Raw genomic sequence first — 19,241 nt, 5'->3', positions numbered from 1 at the left:
CTCAGCCTGTGTGGTGGAACATGACAGGAAACCCATCCTGTGTGATGGATTAAAACAGATTATAAGAATAGGGTACAAGATGAGCCTAATGTGACTGTCCTTTATCATATTAATGAAAATAAATGGTGAATGTGTGATGTGGTCCGGTAATGTAGTCATTCAAGTTACTGATAATTCATATGTAAAAGAGACTGCAGCCCTGCGGCTAGTAGTGAAGTGTTGGGTAAAAAACAAAAATGTTTCTCCCAAATAAGAACCTAAGAACATAAGAAAGGAGGAACACTGCAGGAGGCCTGTTGGCCCATACTAGGCAGGTCCTTTACAATTCATCCCACTAACAAAACATTTGCCCAACCCAATTTTCAATGCCACCCAAGAAATAAGCTCTGATGTGAAAGTCCCACTCAAATCCAACCCCTCCCACTCATGTACTTATCCAACCTAAATTTGAAACTACCCAAAGTCCCAGCCTCAATAACCCAACTAGGTAGACTGTTCCACTCATCAACTACCCTATTTCCAAACCAATACTTTCCTATGTCCTTTCTAAATCTAAACTTATCTAATTTAAATCCATTGCTGCGGGTTCTCTCTTGGAGAGACATCCTCAAGACCTTATTAATATCCCCTTTATTAATACCTATCTTCCACTTATACACTTCGATCAGGTCTCCCCTCATTCTTCGTCTAACAGGTGAATGTAACTTAAGAGTCTTCAATCTTTCTTCATAAGGAAGATTTCTAATGCTATGTATTAATTTAGTCATCCTACGCTGAATGTTTTCTAACGAATTTATGTCCATTCTGTAATATGGAGACCAGAACTGAGCTGCATAATCTAGGTGGGGCCTTACTAATGATGTATAAAGCTGCAGTATGACCTCTGGACTTCTGTTGCTTACACTTCTTGATATAAATCCCAGTAATCTATTTGCCTTATTACGTACGCTTAGGCATTGCTGTCTTGGTTTAAGGTTGCTGCTCACCATAACCCCCAACTCCTTTTCGCAATCTGTATGGCTAAGTTCTACATCATTTAACTTATAAGTACTAGGGTTATGGGCACTCCCAAGCTTCAGAACCTTGCATTTATCTACATTGAACTGCATCTGCCACTTTTCTGACCAAGAATAGAGTTTGTTTAAATCCTCCTGAAGTTCCATAACATCTACGTTTGAATCAATTATCCTACCTATCTTTGTGTCATCGGCGAATTTGTTCATATCACTAGTAATTCCCTCATCAAGATCATTGATATATATTATAAACAACAACGGGCCCAAGACTGATCCCTGTGGAACGCCACTTGTTACTGATCCCCACTCGGATTTAACCCCATTTATGGACACTCTCTGCTTCCTGTCAGTGAGCCATGACTCGATCCACGAGAGCACTTTTCCCCCAATGCCATGAGCTGCCACTTTCTTTAACAGTCTATGGTGCGGAACTCTATCAAAAGCCTTACTAAAATCTAAGTAAATAATATCAAATTCTTTATCGTGGTCAACAGCCTCAAAAGCTTTACTGAAGAAAGTTAATAAATTAGTTAGACAAGACCGGCCTCTTGTGAATCCATGCTGAGTATCATTAATCAAGCTATGCTTATCGAGATGGCTTCTTATAATCTCAGCTATAATTGACTCTAGTAATTTGCCTACAATTGAGGTCAGGCTTATTGGGCGGTAATTTGACGGTAACGACTTGTCCCCTGTTTTAAAAATAGGAATTACATTAGCCATCTTCCACATATCAGACACTACACCTGTTTGAACAGATAAATTAAAAATATTAGTTAATGGTTCACAGAGTTCCATTTTGCATTCCTTAAGAACCCTTGAAAAAACCTCATCAGGACCCGGCGACTTATTTTGCTTCAGTCTGTCTATCTGCTTCACAACCATTTCACTAGTGACTGTGATGTTACATAATTTATCTTCTTCTAGCCCACTATAAAAATTAATTGCTGGAATATTGTTAGTGTCTTCCTGTGTAAAAACTGAGAGAAAATAATTATTAAAAATCGAGCACATTTCATTCTCTTTGTCAGTAAGGTACCCATAGTTATTTTTAAGGGGACCTATCTTATCTCTAACTTTTGTTCTATAGACCTGGAAAAAACTTTTTGGGTTAGTTTTAGAATCCCTAGCAACTTTAATTTCATAGTCCCTTTTAGCTTTTCTTATCCCCTTTTTAATGTCCCTCTTAATGTCAATATACTGATTCATAAGATGACCCTCATCTCTTTTGATACGCCTATAAATTCCTTTATTATGCCCTAGTAGATATTTGAGCCTATTATTCATCCATTTTGGGTAATTTCTATTTGATCTAATTTCTTTATATGGGATAATCGTTCTTTGAGCAGCATGTACAGTGTTCAGAAAACTGTCATATTGATAGCTCACTTCGTTACCCCAGTCAACAGATGATAAGTGTTCTCTAAGCCCATCATAATCTGTTAAGCGAAAATCTGGGACTGTTACTGAGTTATCGCTACTATCGTACTTCCATTCAATGCTAAATGTAATTGATTTGTGGTCGCTAGCACCCAGTTCCTCTGAAATTTCTAAATTATTAACAAGGGATTCATTGTTTGCCATAACTAAGTCAAGCAGGTTATTTCCCCTTATAGGTTCTGTCACAAACTGCTTCAAAAAACAATCCTGAACTACTTCTAAGAAGTCGTATGATTCTAAATTCCCAGTCAAGAAATTCCAATCAATATGACTAAAGTTAAAGTCTCCTAGAATTACTACATTATCGTGCCTTGTGGCCTTAACAATTTCCTCCCATAGTAGTCTCCCTTGGTCCCTATCTAAGTTTGGGGGACGGTATATCACTCCTAAAATCAGTTTTTCATGCCCCTCTGAAAATTCTATCCAAACAGACTCTGTATGTGTTACTTCAGACTTAATACCCGTTTTTATGCAACAGTTCAAGCGATCTCGGACATACAATGCCACCCCACCCCCCTTCCCGATACTTCTATCTACTTGGAACAATTTAAAACCCTGAATATGACATTCCGCAGGCATGTCCCGACTTTTTGAATTAAACCACGTCTCAGTTAAGGCAAATACATCAATGTTACCTGCACTAGCAACTAATCTCAACTCGTCCATCTTATTCCTAGCACTACGGCAATTAGCATAATAAACATTGAAAGACTCTCCTTTCTCTTTACCCTTCCTGCTCATTTCTGTTTTTCTACTAAACCTATTACTGTCCTTATCACCCAAAGTCCCTGGCTTTTCAATATCTACCTCGTTCTGCTTATTACTAGTTCCCCTAGAACTCGTAATATTACTACACTGGGACTTCACTGTTTTCCTGCCAAAACCCATACCACTAACTACTCCTAGTTTAAAGTCCTAACTGCTCCCTCCACTGCAGTTGCCAGTGCTACCACCCCAGACCTAGATAAGTGAACCCCATCCCTGGCATACATGTCATTTCTGCCATAGAAGAGGTCCCAGTTGTCAATGAATGTTACCGCATTTTCCTTACAGTATTTGTCCAGCCAGCAATTGACACCAATTGCCCTGGACAACCATTCATTTCCAACTCCTCTCCTTGGCAAAATACCACATATGACAGGGTTCCCACCCTTACTCCTAATTATTTCTATTGCTGACCTATACCTGCTAATCAGGTCTTCACTCCTACGTCTGCCAACATCGTTGCCTCCAGCACTGAGACAGATAATCTAACGGAAGTTCTCAAGAAGTTATTGAATTATGTATTTGACGATTTATTGGTTGTCTGATTTTATTTATATAATTATATACTACAATTGGTACAATTAGACTGATAGCCAAAAAACCATAGCGAGGAAAAATTATTAGAATTGCGGGAACCTAAATGAAAACTCTACATTCCAGACTGTAGGAGACGGGAGGAGCATTTTGGCGTGATGAAGTGGTTCATAACACCTTCCACAAGGGCAGACACGAGGCCCTTACCCTAGCAAGATGAGGGAAGGGGGAACACGAGCAGCCATGAGTGCTTCGACACAGCAAGATGTGGGGAACACGAGCAGTCATGAGTAGTCTCACACAGCAAATTGTGGGGGAACATAAGAACAGCCATGAGTGCTCCCGCACAAGTAGATGTGGGGGCACAAGAGTACCCATGAGTGCTCCCACACAGCAAGTTATGGGGGACACAAAAGCAGCCATGAGTGCCCCCCACACAGCAAGATGTGAGGGAACATAACAACCATGAGTGCTCCCACACAGCAAAATGTGAGGGAACATGACAGCCACGAGTGCTCCCACATCAAGATGTGAGGGAACATAAGAACAGCCATGAGTGTTCCCACACAGCAAGATGTGAAGGAACATAACAGCCACGAGTGCTCCAAAACAGCAAGATGATGGAACATAAGAACAGCCATGAGTGCTCTCATAGCAAAATGTGAGGGAAACACAAGAACAGCCACGAGTGCTCCCACACATCAAAATGTTGGGGGCACACGAGCAGCCGTGAGTGCTCCCACACAGCAAAATGTGGGGGACACGAAAAGCCATAAGTGCTCCCACAGCAAGATGTGAGGGAACATAAGAACAGCCATGAGTGCTCCCACAGCAAAATGTGGGGAAACACAAGAACAGCCACGAATGCTCCCACACATCAAAAAGTGGATGGCACAAGAGCAGCCGTGAGTGCTGTCACAGCAAAATGTGGGGGACACACGAAAAGCCATGAGTGCTCCCACACCAACTCTTCAAGGGAGGTTCCTTGACGCTGGTGAGGGGCTCTTGATATAGGGAATTGGATCTGTGCGCCAGTTCCCTGAATTGAGTCTGAATACCTTCCATCCCCCCCTCCCCGCACAGGAGCTGTATAATCCCTATGGGTTTAGCGCTCCCCATGATTATAATAATAATCCCACACAGCAAAATGTGGGGGACACAAGAGCAGCCGTGAGTTCCCACACAGCAAAATGTGGGAGACACAAGAGCAGCCGTGAGTGCTCCCACAGTAAAATGTGGGGGACACAAGAGCAACCGTGAGTTCCCACACAGCAAAATGTGGGAGACACAGGAGCAGCCATGAGTGCTCCCACACAGCAAAATGTGGGCACCATCACTTGCGCAAGTCTGTGTGCCTCATCTTTTAGCTCACGTGTTGTTCCTATCACCTTCCCATAAATCTTCGTTCACTTTACTTAAATAGTTAAAAACTGTTACTACCTTTTGTATTGATTTTTTCTACAGTGTGTGTCATGATAGGGATCCCCGTGCTTACATAAGATGCCTGGACATAATAGGTATAATAGGGTTGGGCTGGGTTAAAGTATAATGTGAAAGTATAATATATTAGATGTTATATATGGAAAGAAAATGTTGATGGGCAGCAGACGCCAGTGCTGGGTTTGTTTATGTTCGTCTTGGAGTCTAGTAACTCCACTTTTACTCTATTTATCGCCTCGAAATACATTATAAGGCTATCAGGTGTCAAGTTTGGAATTAGTGGGTGTATGTGATTTAACCGGCGGTGGATGTAGGTAGGTGTATGTATATTAAGTGAGTTATGGTGGTGTGTGGTGAGTGTGGGGCTCACCTGCGCCCACTACCATCCATGGAGACGCACCACATTCAAATTTGGGGTGAGTACCGCTTTATTTCCTGCTCTGGAACGCACATGGCAGGCATTCCTGCATTCTTGTACACGTGTAAGGTGTGGGGTGTATCCGTCTTGCGTCTGAGGTCGTTGTCACACGGGGTTATGACGTGAGGCGGGAGAAATTTGGATTTAAATGAGTGGGCGGGAAGATGTGTTAGTGTGGCACTGGTAGCGTCCATGGCGGCCGCTCACACTACGTAGGTGATGCTGGCCACTGTTGTCTACCACAATGTTCATCATACCTACTCTACATTCACCTTTTAATACTTGATATTTAGGATGGGAGAAAGTGTATTTTCAGGGATTTAGAGAATCCCGTCGCTTGATTAATATCTGGTGGAACTTTCCAAGAAATCATGTATTTTCTTTTATCTGGAATATTTCATTGAATTAACAGTTCCAGTCAGAATATTCAATCCCCTTAAAAACCTTGTCATATCCTAACCACAGTCACCTACTTATGTAAATTAATATTGACTACAAAACAATTTAAAAGTTAAAAATAAAAAATAAAAATAATTTTTTTTTTTACTAAACTGAGGAATTTTGATTATCGAGTTGACACCTGATGAACAGTGAGAATTGGTGGTAGTTCAAAAGAGTAAATGGAGGTCATTTCATAAGAGAGTAGATCTTAGGGTTTGCAATTTTGTAATTGTGGCACTGGTTTTGTCATGATATTTACCGCAAAACCTAGTGAACATTTACCAAACAATCCAGTAAACATTAACACCATCGTAAATACTGTCACTGTAGAGAATGTAAAAACTTAACATTTATGACGTTAGTTTAGGTATTGTTAGGTTAAGTAGTTATTTTCTTGTTTAGTTATTTTTGTAGTAAATAGCCATTGGACATGTAGTTTGTTGTGCTATACAATACTCTGTTAGTCAGATTGCTTCTGGTCTGAGATTTGTTAGTCGAGAGTTTGTGTGTATGTGATTGTTTTTTTCCTAATTTTTAGATTAAACCTGGGCTGAGATTTCTCAGATTGTACCTTCCACCCTAGGAGGTTTCTTAATATTAAGTGCTGCTTACCCAGGGAAAGGTATCTGTTCTCCCCTTCCTTGGATCAAACCTTAGTGTATCCCAGGTTCTGTGTGAGCTCAAGCGATTTTCCCTTAATACAGTACAACAGTACAGTGCTAGTAATAGATTGTACCTGACCTTAGGTTTATTATGACTATACTTCAAGAAAGCTGAGTAGTGTGGTTTATTTTAGTTTTGATTCTTAGTTAATTTTCTTTATTTAGGTCTCAAATTATTAGAAAGTTCTACAATTATGCAGAATTTAACCTGGAATAACACAATCAAATAAAAAACAGAATATTCTGCTGTGAATCCTATTTCAAACTACTTCAAAGTGACCAAAATCATATCGATTTCAGTTGTATAATATCGACTCCTTCAGCTGAGCAAACACAGATAAGCAAGCAAAGGATGGCACCATATTACATTAACACCAACAAGACATTTTACTCGGGGATTAGCATTATAGATACACGTGCTCCAGTTGCCTAGCTGAAATGTGAGCCTGTTTATGACCCAAAGTTTAAGGCCATGTGATGTTACTGGGAAGTACTACAGTGTCTTCACTCTGAAGGGGAAGTATGGGGATCCTAGAGTTTGGATGGTCATCTGAACTGTGATGCAAGCATTCTTTGGCAAGACAGTGATCAAAATAAAAATAAAAATCTTTATTTACTTTTAAAGCTTACAATGTGTTGTTTGTTTTAAAATATTAATTACAAAGAAGGCCACTTGCATGCCTAGGCATTTCAGGCAGACTAATACTAATTCTTACTCTATATTGATGTACTGTAGGTTATGGAGCAGTATGTTTGAACATACATTATTAGATACATACATAATTAGATACCTAATTATCTTGGGCAAACTTAGGACTAACTTAAGATTTAATAGGCAATAGCTATATTAGGAATTTAATGTTTACAGTCATTTGGGTGGGTGAAGTGTAAATTAGGGGGGGAATTACAGATAATGAGAGTAAGGCTATATTGTTTTGGTTGTGTTCATGATACAAAAAGAGAATTAGGTGGTTTTCATTTGGTTAGCTGATGATGGGGTGTGTTAGAGAGATATGTTTTTTAATGGTAATTTTGAAAATGGTGGTCGAGTCTGCAGTTCTTGAGTTTTCAGGCAGGGAGTTCCAGATTTTAGGCCCTTTTATGCACATCAAATTTTTGTAGAGGTTTAGCTGGACACTGGCAATGTCAGAGATTTTTGTGTCTGGTATTGTGTCTGTGTTCTGTTGTAACTTTCAAGAAAGTGATTTAGTTCAGGGTAAATATTAGAATTTATGGTTCTGTAAATGTAGGTTGCACAGTAGTAGGTGTGAATGTTCTGTACGGTGAGTAGGTTTAGGTCTTTGAAGAGTGGGGGGGTGGTTGTCTTGCATTGGATTGAGTGATAATTCTTACTGCGGCTTTTTGTTGGGAGACAGCTGGTGCTAAAATAAAAAAATGCATGCACACACATTTTTCTCTCACACACACTGTATGTACATTCATAAAGAATACTTGGCATTATACTTTGAAATCTAGTGGACATACAGTATTGAAGAATGAGAAGAGCAAATATGAAAAATGCATGCTGTACGTGGTAAACTAACATAACATTAATGAAAAAAGTATTCCAGTACAGAATATCAGACCAGGTGCACGAAAACAGATACAATGAGACTGTTTAACCCTTTCAGGGTCCGTCCCGTAGATCTACGGCTTTGCGTTCAGTGTCCAAACCGTATTTCTACGTCATGAGCTCAGCTCACTCTGATAAACTGTGAGTGGTACACTTGGGCCTAGATATGAGAGAATACATCTATGTGGTATGTGTGCACCACATAAAACAAATCCTGCAGCACACTATAATGAGAGAAAAAAACTGAAACCAAGATTTTCGATTAAAACAGCAACTTTGCAGTGTTTTTTCGTATGTTTTTTATAGTTGTATTTGCAATTTCTTGGTCTCATTTGATAGAATGGAAGACATATTACAGAAATAGAGATGATTTTGATTGGTTTTAGCACCGGAAATGGCTTGAAACTGAGCTCAAAGTAGCGGAAATGTTAAATTTTTGTCGATGTTCAAGAGTAAACAAACGACCTCACACGTCTAATACATGCCAGCTGGTGGATCTAATACACATTCACAAATGTGGTGATGATATTTATACAATTATTACAATATTGCATAACAGTAAATCTTCTATTTTTTGGTGTGAATAAAAATTCATTATGTAAATAAATAAAAATGGGATTTATTTGTAAAGCCTCAAAACGTAACTAATGAACCGAGGAAATGTTAGTTTAGTGCCAGGAATGCCTACATTGTTTATTCTGGATGCTATTTTGAAATTGGAATATTTTGAACTTTGTGTTAAATTGGCCAAATTACCAATTTCCGATCACTTTATTTTGTAGTTGAAACAGTTGACTTGGCGATTTCTTGTGCTCAATCGATAGAATAGAAGTAATACTAGTAAAATAGCCAAGAATTTGGTCGACTGGAATGATGTAATTGGCCTAAAATGGAAGTCAAAGTCGGCAAAATCGCCGATTCGTAAATATCGCTGACACATCAAAATTCGCGAGAGCATAATTTCGTCAATTTTCCATCAAATTTCGTACTTTTTGTTTTATTACCTTCACAAAAAGATTCTCTACCATTTCATAAGAAAAAATAACAAATTTTTTTTGGAAAATTCTTGGACACTGGTGCGTGACTTCAGATTTTGGCCTTGGACCCTGAAAGGGTTAAACAGTCTCAATGGGGAGAAATTTTAGTAGTGAAGTAAGTACTGTAAGTTTATTCAGATACAGGTACACACAATTACAATTACATAAATTATCATACATAGTAGCATATGTGTAGATTATCTAGGATAACCCCAAAAAAGTCAGTGACATATTTCCATTGGGTCCTTATAACAATAATAATATCTTTATTTACTACAAGTACAAAGTATACAGGCCTAGCTGACATCAGTAACATACTACTATGTAGAAAGCCCCTTGTTATGCAGAGCATTTCGGGCAGATTGTCAGTTTTGTCCTAGGATGTGACCCACACCAGTCGACTAACTCCTAGGTACCCATTTTATTGCACATAATAATAATAATAATAATAATAATAATAATTTTTATTTTAGCATGATACATGTTTGTACAAAGGAGTAAGAACATAAGAATAGAGGAACTGCAGAAGGCCTACTGGCCCATACAAGGCAGGTCCTTATCAAAACCACCCCTTCTCAAAACTACTCAAGAATTAACTCCCATACCCATGACACCAATCAGACCCAGTCCCTCCCACTCCTATATTTGTCCAATCTCCTTTTAAAGCTACCCAAGGTCCTAGCCTCAATCACCCTACTTGGAAGACCATTCCACGCATCCACCACTCTGTTCGAGAACCAGTATATAAGAACAGTTCGGTGTACATGCCAAAAAACCCTTTATATGCAGAGCATTTCGGGCAAACTTAAGACTAACTTAAGATTAGTAAGGCAATATCAGTGTAATAACTGTACATGTGGTCATTGGGTGAGTTACAGTAATTACAAGAAAATTAAATACTATTCTATTAATTCATGCTGTTTGGCTTTAGTAAGTGTGGTAGAAAAGAATTATAATTTTGATTATTAACCTAAGGTGGACACAATGGAATGATTAACATTACATTTGAGAAGATTACAAATACGTATTGTTTTACCTAGGTTCACGATATTGAGCAAATGCACATATGGTTTTTACATATTTATTTATGATGGGCTAGGATAGATTAAGGAGCTAAGGTGTTTTCTAACTAGTTTTAAAAATGCTAGCCGAGCCAGTGGTTCTGGAGATTTGGGGCAGAGAGTTCCAGATTTTAAAGGGTCCTTTTATGTACATTGAGTTTTTGAAAAGATTTAGCTGGACACTGGGAATGTCATAGAGATTTTTGTGTCTGGAATTGTGTCCATGGGTCCTATTGCAACTGTCAAGAAAGCACTTCAGGTCAGGATTTATATTAGAATTGATTGTTTTGTAAATGTAATTTGCACAGTAGTATGAGTGGATGTTTTATATGGTGAATAGGTTTATGTCTCTGAAAAGTGGTGGTGGTGGTGGGGGGGGGGGTGTTCTCTAGCTGTGGAATGCGTGATCATTCGCAATGCAGCTTTTAGTTGGGTTATTATTAACTTTAGGTGATTTGTCATTGTGGAGCCCCAGGTGCAAATTGCATAGGTGAGGTAGGGGTAGATCAGTGAATAGTATAGTGTAAGTATTAATGTTTGTGGTACATAGTAATGTATCTTTGAAAGGATGCCAACTGTTTTAGATACTTTTTTTTGTTATGTGTTGGTTATGGGTATTGAATTGCAGGTTGCTGTCAAGGTGTAGACCAGTGGTTCTTAACCTGGGTTCGATCGAACCCCAGGGGTTCGGTGAGTGAGTCTCAGGGGTTCAGCAGAGGTCACACACACATGACACCATCAGCAGCAAAATAGACGACATGAGCAGTGACATCTTGGCTTAGGTAGTTGCAGATCTGATTTCAAGCCCAGCGAAATTCAGCCTCCAACTCGATGAGACCACCAACGTTTCCAGTCTAAGCAAGCTTGTTGTATTTGTGCGCTGTGAAAGACGACGTGATGAAGGAATTTTTTTTTTTATTCTGTAACCCTCTCACAACAATAACTGAGGCAGCTGACATGAAGAAACTTGTGGATGACTTCTTCAGACACAATGATCTTTCATGGAATATGATTTCTGCAGTTTGTTTGGACAGAGCTCCGTCATGCTGGGATGAAACTCTGGCTTTGGAGCGCTGGTACAAGCTCATGCCCCGCACATCATTGTTACACACTGTGTTCTGCACAGGCATGCATTGGCAACAAAAACCTTGCCTCCAAAACTGGCAGAAGTGTTGAACTATTAGCAGAAGTTCCTACGACAACCAGTGTTCACACATTCAAAATGGCGTCTCCCCCAGCGTCCCTACTGTCTGTTCCACACCCCCTTTCACTTAAAATTTCTCGAAGTGTCCAAATAACATCAACTTTTAATACGCAAATATTATATTATTCATTTAGGAAATTATGTAAAAAAATTCCACGCGCAAGTTTGATATTTGCCTATAATTGTTTACATCTGTTGGGTCACCACTTTTGTGTATTGGTGTTATCCTTGCTATTTTGAGTGATGCCAGAAAAGTGTCGGTTTCTAGTGTTTTGCCCCTTTAATGCAGTGGTGTGTGAAAGGATTTGAGCTGCTTGTTTGTACAGTAGTGATGGTACCTGGGTTACATTTCCTGATTTGTTTTTTAGAGAGCTAATAATCATGGTAAACTCAGTGGGCTCTCTTGGTGCAAGATAGAGAGATGTTGGAAAGTTTCCACTTAGATGATCATTAGTTTGGGCATTGGTAATTGGAATTTTACTGGCGAGATTTTATCCTATGTTTGAGAAGTCATTTATCTTGTTAGCTGTATCAGTAGGCTGGAGATATGGTTCATTTGGTTTAGTTAGTACAATATTACTATTTCTGTTCTGTTTCTGGGTGCCCAGGATCTGAGAGTCTTCCAGGTCTTTTTAATATCTCTTCTCATTTCAATGAATCTGTTAGAATAGTATAAAATAAATAAAATAAAATATTTTTTTTTTGCTAAGGTTACAATGTGTGTTTACAGATCATAGTATGATTGGAGCAAAGAAAGCCACTATCATGCTGAGGCATTTCGGGCAGACTTAACCTAATACAAATATATGTACTACATAGACTACTTAAGTCTAGACAGGTGAAGACTAGTAGAATACAAACAGTCAATATTCACTCTATTGTTAATATGAGGTAGTACAATTTACGATACAATCAATTTATGATATAATCAGTCATACATTTATAAGTTTGTAAAAATGGCTTAATAGTTAAGGGATAATAAAGTATTTGGGGGAGTTGCTTTGAATTTAGTTGGGGTTTTAGCATGGTGTGTGTAGGTTTGTTATAAAGAGATGAGATGATTTTTGAGTATGATCCTTTGGACTTTCTGATTAATTTGGTGAGGACTGACATATAGTGTTTGATGGTTTCTTTAGCTATTAAGCTCCTTCTATATTGTTTTTCATATTGATGTTTCATATTGATGGATCTTAGGATGCTGTTAGTAAGCCATGGGCAACTTAGTCTTTTATTAGTGATTTGTTTAGTTTTTATGGGAAAATAGTTTGTTATATAGTCTATGTATTTTGTTTAGAAATATGTTTACCCATTCATTGATACCAACAGCATTGGAGAATTCTGTAGGCCAGTCATTTGAGCTTAGCTCTGCAGTGAAGTTGCTTATTGATGTCGCATCATGGGGTCGAAAAGAGAACTTATTATATTCCATTGATTGCTTACAAATGTTTGTTAGGAGGAAAGTTGGGTAGTGGTCAGTAGTGTTGTTTGTGATTATTCCCACTTTAAGGGGAGCAAGTACATATGTTTGGCCATATATGGTCAATTATGGTCACACTCATCTCAGTTAATCTTGTTGGTTTTGTAATTGCTAATTGCTGGTGTGAGTAGTGTATTGTTCATATTGTTAATGAAGTCGGTTACATGTTGGTTGTCTGTTAGGCCAAGGTTTAGATAATGTTTTCTGAGTTACAGTGGAACCTCAAAAATCGAACTTAATCCGTTCCAGGAGCTAGTTCTAAATTCGAAAAGTCTGAAATTCAAAGCAATATTTCCCATAAGAAATAATGGAAATACAATTAATCCATTCCAGAAACCCAAAAATATTCACACAAAAAATACATTTTATAGAGATTAATTACAGTTTTACATACAACAAATACTATAGTTTTTAATTATGTATAGTAATACATATAAAATAACATTTTTACTTACCTTTATTGAAGATTGGTGATGGCATCTGGAAGATAGGGAGAAGGAGAGAGGGAGTTGGGGTTAGTGTTTGGAAGGAGAATCCCCCTCCATGAGGACTTCAGGTAAAGCCCTCTCTGGGGTTACTTCCCTTCTCTGTCTTTTAATGCCACTAGGACCAGCTTGAGAGTTACTGGACCCCTGTCTCACAAAATAACTGTCCACAGTCCTCTGTTTCTGGCGCCTCTTTAACATTTCCCTAAAATGGGACATGGTTCTGTCACTGAACTTGTTGCAAAGATGGCTTGTTTCAGCTTGCTCAGGGTGGTATTTCTGCACAAACATTTGGACATCATTCCACTTGGCACAAATCTCCTTAATCTTTGAAGAAGGCACCTCATCCACTCCCTATATTAACACCCTTCGCAACATCAGCTTCCTTGATTTGTTCTTTCTTTGACAGGATAGAACCGATGGTCGACTTGTTTTTCCCATACATCCTGGCAAGCTCAACAAGTCTCACACCACTCTCATACTTCTGTATTATTTCCTTCTTCACATCTATGGTGTTTCTCACTTTCTTTACCACAGGGGTACCACTAGCAAGTTTCTTTGGGCCCATGGCAGCTTATTTCAGTCCCACAAGCACTAAACACAATGAAATAATTGTAAAATGCGTGAATGAGAGCGCAGGTTAATGTTCACTCAAGCATAAACAAAGCTAGACTGCTCATGGCGCCTGCGCGGGGACGCGGACAGAGCGGCCAGCAGACAGGTCCCGTACCCGGCGGTCCGAAAATAGGGGGGTGTTCGATAATAGGGACACAGTTTGTCCGAAAAAATGGTCCTATTTTCGAAATGTTCGATATGTGATACGTTCGATTTTTGAGGTTCCACTGTACATTTGAATTATTTCAGGTAGACCATTCCAGAGTTTAGGCCTTTTTATTTGCATAGAATTTTTTCTTGCATACATTCAGACTTACACATGGAATATCAAATAGAAATTTATTTCTTATCCGATGCACTGTACATGGGTTCTGTTGTAGCTGTCTAGGAAGTCTTAATTCTGATTTGTTATTATAGTTTATTGCTCTGAAGATGTAAAGTGAACAAATATACAAAGTCAGTATAAATGATCCTTTATTAACAATTAACAATTTTTCTACCACACAGTGGACTTTTATCAAGTCACAAACAGATCTACCAAGTGGTTGTTTATGATATTTCTTTACATGAAGTGAACTGTGGATTGTATGAATAGCTTGTATGTTTAGAAATTTTAAGGTTTTAAATAATTGTGTGTATTTAATGTCTACCTGGAGGGTGTTATGGGGGTCAGCGCCCGAGGTCCAGTCCCTGAACAGGCCTCCTGGTGGATCAGTGCCTGATGAGCTAGGCTGTTACTGCTGGCTGCACATAGTTTAACTTATGAACCACACCCAGGCTGATCGGGCACTGACTTTAAGTATCTGTCCAGCTCCCTCTTGAAGACAGCCAGGGGTCTGTTGGTAATTCCCCTTATGCCTGGTGGGAGGTTGTTGAGCGGTCTTGGGCCCCAAACACTTATTGTAACTCTGATGACTGCCTTTTGTTGTATGATTAATAATAATAATAATAATAATAATAACAACAACAACAACAACAACAGCAACAACAACAATTATTTCTACAAGTACAGTGGAACCTCAGTACTCGAACAATTCAGTATTCGAATACTTTGTTCAGTAAAAAAAATTGCTAGGTAGTCGACCGTTTGCACGGCACTCAACCAAACAAACACAACCTGCCAGAACTTCGCTGTGAACTATTTCGTGTTTCTTCGCAATTTTTGATGTTTTTTTTATATTTTTATATTTTTCTTTTTATATTTTTATATAATTAAGTTCAAGTACTGAGGTTCCATTGTATGTACCAGATACAACTTTCACAGACTTAGTTGATTGACATCAGTGACATACTGTATAGAAAACCCCTGGTTATACAGAGCAATTCAGGTATTATATTATTAATTTTATTAACACATCGGCCATTTCCCACCAAGGTAGGGTGGCCCGAAAAAGAAAAACTTTCACCATCTTTCGCTCCATCACTATCTTGCCAGAGGCATGCTTACACTACAGTTATAAAACTGCAACATTAACACCCCCTCCTTCAGAGTGCAGACACTGTACTTCCCATCTCCAGGCCTCAAGTCCAGCCTTCCGGTTTCCTTGATTCCCTTCATAAATGTTACCCTGCTCACACTAAAACAGCACGTTAAGTCCTAAAAACCTTTTGTCTCCATTCACTCTTACCTAACATGCTCACGTATGGTTGCTGGAAGTAAAAACCACTCACACACACAATCTCCTTTACCCCCTCCCTCCAGCCTTTCCTGGGTTGACCCCTACCCAGCCTTCCTTCCACTACAGCTTTATATACTTGAAGTCATTCTATTTCCTTCCAGCCTCTCTACATGTCTGAACCACCTCAACAACCCCTCCTCAGCCCTCTGGATAATTATCCAGAGGTAATCCCACACCTCCTCCTAATTTCTGAACTACAAATTCTGTACATTATATTCACACCACACATTGCCCTCAGACATGACATCTTCACTGCCTCCAGCCTTCTCCTTGTTGCAACATTCACCACCCATGTTTCACACCCATATAAGAATGTTGTTATAACTATACTCTCATACATTCCCCTTTTTGTTTCCATGAACAAAGTTCTTTGTCTCCACAGTCTTCTAAGTGCACCACTCACCTTTTTCTCCTTCATCAATTCTATGATTCACCTCATCTTTCATAGACCCATCTGCTGACACGTCCACTCCTAAATATTTGGATACGTTCACCCCCTCCATACTCTTTCCCTCCAGTCTGATATCCAATCTTTCGTAACCTAATTTTCTTTGTTATCCTCATCACCTTACTCTTTCCTATATTCACTTTTAATTTTCTTTTACATACTCTACCAAATTCATCCACCAATCTCTGCAACTTCTCTTCAGACTCTCCCAGGAGCACAGTGTCATCAGCAAAGAGTAACTGTGACAACTCCCACTTTGTTAGATTCTTTATCTTTTAACCCCACACCTCTTGCCAACACTTGAGCATTTACATTTCTTATAACCCCATCTATAAATTATTGAACAACCATGTTGACATCACACATCCTTGTCTAAGGCCTACTTTTACTGGGAACTAATGTCCCTCTCTCCTACATACAGTGGACCCCCGCATAACGATCACCTCCAAATGCGACCAATTATGTAAGTGTATTTATGTAAGTGCGTTTGTACGTGTATGTTTGGGGGTCTGAAATGGACTAATCTACTTCACAATATTCCTTATGGGAAAAAATTTGGTCAGTACTGGCACCTGAACATACTACTGGAATGAAAAAAGTTCGTTAACCGGGTGTCCACTGTACTCTAACCAGAGCCTCACTATCCTTGTAAAAACTCTTCTCTGCTTTCTGTAGCCTACCTCTTATTCCATACATTTGCAACATCTGCCACATTGCCCCCCTGTCCACCCTGTCATATGCCTTTTCTAAATACACCTACCATCCAACTTACGACCTGCTCGACATATGACCACTCGACTATCGACCGTGTTTTTTATGCCAAATTTCTGGGAAATAAACAACTGTTTGTGTTGTACATGGTGTTTATCCTAAGCCTTACAGTATAAAATACAGTAGTAACAGCATAAAAAGTAAAGTAAAAAATGGAATACCAAAATAAAACAATAAAATAGTCATTTCAAAAATGTGATGTTGATATTCAGTAGTAAAGTTCGACTTACGTCCATTTTGACTTACGACCGGTTGGTCAGAACCAAGCTCGGTCGTAAGTCGGATGGTAGTGTATATAAATGCCACAAAAACTTCTTTGCCTTTATCTAAATACTGTTCACCTATATGTTTCACTGTTAACACTTGGACTACAAACCCCCTACCTTTCCTAAAGCCTACTTGTTCATCTGTTATCCTAGTCTGTGTCTTACTCTTAATTCTTTCAATAATAACTTTACCATACACTTTACCAGGTGTACTCAACAGACTTATTCCCTATAATTTTTGCACTCTCTTTTGTCCCCTTTGCCTTTATACAGGGGAATTATGCATGCTCTCTGCCAATCCCTAGGTACCTTACCCTCTTCCATACATTTATTAAATAAAAGCACCAATCATTCCAAAACTATATCCCCACCTGCTTTTAATATTTCTATCTATCCCAGCTGCCTTACCCCCTTTCATTCTACTCACTGCCTTACGAACTTTACCCCACTCACAACTGGCTCTTCCCTAGTCCTACAAGATGTTATTCCTCCTTGCCTTACACACAAAATCACAGCTTCCCTATCTTCATTTAACAATTCCTCAAAATATTCCCTCCATCTTCCTGATACCTCTAACTCTCCATTTAATAACTCTCCTCTTCTGTTTTTAACTATCAAATCCATTCGTTCCCTGGGCTTCCTCAACTTTTTAATCTCACTTCAAAACTTTTTCTTATTTTCAACTAAATTTGTTGATAACATCTCACCCACTCATTTGCTCTCTTTTTACATTGCTTCACCACTATCTTAACCTCTCGTTTTCTCTCCTTATACTCCTCCCTCCTTGCATCATTTCTAATTTCTAAAAACCTCTCATACGCTAACTTTTTCTTCCTTATTACTCTCTCTCTATCATCATTACACCAGTCGCTCTTCTTCTCTCCTGCACCCATTTTCCTGTAACCACAAACTTCTGCTGAACACTCTAACACTACATTCTTAAACGTACCCCATACATCTTCGCCACCATTGCCTATACTCTCACTAGCCCATCTATTTTCCAATAGGTGTTTACATCTTACCCTAACTGCCTTCTCATTTAGTTTATAAACCTTCACCTCTCTCTTACTTACTGCTTCTATTTTCCTTGTATCCCATGTACCTTTTACTCTCACTGTAGCTACATCTAATAGGTCAGACAAAGTGACTTATACCCCAGTAGAAATAAGTCACTGTGTCTGACTTTTTTGGGTTATCCTGGGTTCTCTACACACATGCTGCTATGTATAATAATCTGTGTAACTGTATTTGTGTATACCTGGATAAACTTACTTACAATGAACCAAAACCAGACATGTTTGTCTGTTTATATAATCTGCCTCTCTGGCCTCTCTCATTTACTCATTCTCTCTCTCGTTTATTCGTTTCATCTAGTTTACTCACCTCTCACCCTACATTAAGACTACAAATATTTTAAAGAAAGTAATGAGTGAACTGTATATGCATTTTATCGCTCTGGGATGCTTTGTGGTAGTTTATTATGAGTGGGGTGGGGTGGCCTGGCCTGGCTGGCTACCATACCTCCCATACCTGACTTCCTACAAATAAATACTACTCACCTCTTATCCTACATTAAGACTACAAATATTTTAAGTAATGAGTGTTCTATATGTGCATTTTACATTTTTATCGTTTTTTAATACCTAGGTCTATTGCTAACTTAATACAGTGGAACCTCGGCTTATGAACGCCCCACCAGGATATGAACCGTCGTTTGGTTGATTTTTTGCTTCTGGTTACGAACAAAATTTCAGGATACGTACTTCCACCTCAAGTGAGGTTCATTAAATAAATAAATAAGTAAATAAATAAATAAATAAATAAAATATATACAGTGGACCCCCGGTTAACGATTTTAACCCTTTGACTGTCGCGGCCGTATATATACGTCTTACGAGGTACCGTGTTT

General features: G+C 38.8%; 1 protein-coding gene across 4 annotated transcripts in view; it reads left to right on the top strand.

Moving 5' to 3' along the window:
- The window catches only part of LOC128695988 (CTD small phosphatase-like protein 2-A), a 455,855-nt gene that overhangs the window by 175,736 nt on the left and 260,878 nt on the right, over window positions 1-19,241 (top strand). Inside the window, exon 1 of one of the 4 annotated variants that reach the window (XM_070093083.1) lies at window positions 5,369-5,509. The exons of 1 other annotated variant lie outside the window; for it this stretch is intronic. The gene's annotated coding sequence lies outside the window, so the exon portion shown is untranslated. Of the gene's footprint in view, window positions 1-5,368; window positions 5,612-19,241 lie in introns of those variants that run through there. 2 more of the 4 variants (XM_070093081.1, XM_070093080.1) reach the window with 2 other exon arrangements.

This window comes from Cherax quadricarinatus, chromosome 41 (genome assembly GCF_038502225.1).
Source record: "Cherax quadricarinatus isolate ZL_2023a chromosome 41, ASM3850222v1, whole genome shotgun sequence".
In the NCBI taxonomy this organism is placed as follows: domain Eukaryota; kingdom Metazoa; phylum Arthropoda; class Malacostraca; order Decapoda; family Parastacidae; genus Cherax; species Cherax quadricarinatus.
This window is presented reverse-complemented; position numbering and strand designations above follow the sequence as displayed.